The following is a 1,552-nucleotide window of genomic DNA, read 5'->3' as shown; positions in this document are numbered from 1 at the left end:
TGTTTGGAGACTGCTAAATAATACTTCTTCTCCCTGGGGTCAAATTTTACTATCCAAATATGGCACTAGAAATACCTCACATAACTCCTCCTTTATGTGGAAATCCATTTTACAAGGGTGGAAAATTTGCAATAAGTGCATTCTATGGCACCCTAGTACCAACTCCAGTATCAATATTTGGAATAACATTTGAATTTTCAATTATAAATCACTTTGAAGCCAAACTGAAGGTCCCCTAAACACTAATGATCAATACCTCAGTCTAAATAACATCATTCACAATAATGAATGGAATAGCAAAGCCATCTCCTTTGATCTACCTGCCGACATCCTCAACAGTATTCTCTCCACTCCTATTCCTGGCAAAGGTTCAACAACTGATAAAATAAGTTAACACCCTAACTCTTCAGGTCTTTTTCACAACTAAGTCTTGCTATAAACACATCCATGATTATGAACCTACCTCAAAACCTTTTAAATGGATTTGGGAGCTCCATTGCCCGGTCAAAATTAAATTCTTCTTATGGCAATGCGTGCACAACCGTATTCCTTGTCGGGCCTACTTAGCTAAAATAGGTATTAATATTGATCCTAATTGTACAATGTGTAGAGTAGGTGTTGAAGACATACAACACATCTTTACAAGCTGTTCAATCGCAATGAATTTTTGGGATAAAATGGGCTTACCTACTTTGGATATTGAGTACAATAAAAACTAGCTAGCAAACCTAAGAGATTTCTTCATTAAGCATTACAATCACGATGGAAAATGGATTACTATATTTTCCTATTGTATATGGAAACTATGAAAAAATAGGAACAACAATAACATTAACAACTTCAATAATAACCTTGACATAAGAAAGGTTATGAATGCTTCTTGAAAATTTAATTTCTTCACTGAAAAAATTCTCTTATGGACAAAATATTAGGGTAGACATTAGTTGGATAAAGCCTAACAAAGGCTATATAAAATTGAGCTGTGATGGTGCTTTTGATAACAAAAGTAGCAGGGCAGGTATTGGAGGAGTCTTTCGAAATAGCAACGGGGACTGGATTGTTGGATTCAATAATCATGCAAAGCAATATCCCCCATCCATGCAGAGCTACAAGCAATACTAGAAGGATTAAAAATAGCAAGAAACATGAACTTCACGAAGATAGAAGTTGAAACTCATTCCACTGAGGTTATAAAACTCCTTTTTGAAAATAATTTTATCTATTCCAATGTTGTTTGTGAATGCAGATGGCTAATGCACCAATTGAAGATCCAAACGCTGAAGCATAATTTTAGAGAAGGAAATATGGTGACCCATATACTAGCCAAGCAAGCCACCAGAAAAATATTTCTTCATCTAAATGTTATCACCATGCACGTCCACCTCTTTTTGTTGAGCAAGAAATTACAAAGGACAAACATGGTGTTTATAATGGCTTTAGAACTTTATCTAGTAATGTCTGTAAATATTTGGCATCAATGGGTAACACTAGTGCCCTTAGACTTTCTGCCATGACTATGTAATTTTGCTTGAATTTTATATATATATATATA

This window comes from Nicotiana attenuata, unplaced genomic scaffold (assembly GCF_001879085.1).
Source record: "Nicotiana attenuata strain UT unplaced genomic scaffold, NIATTr2, whole genome shotgun sequence".
NCBI classification, from domain to species: domain Eukaryota; kingdom Viridiplantae; phylum Streptophyta; class Magnoliopsida; order Solanales; family Solanaceae; genus Nicotiana; species Nicotiana attenuata.
Note: the sequence above shows the minus strand (reverse complement) of the source record.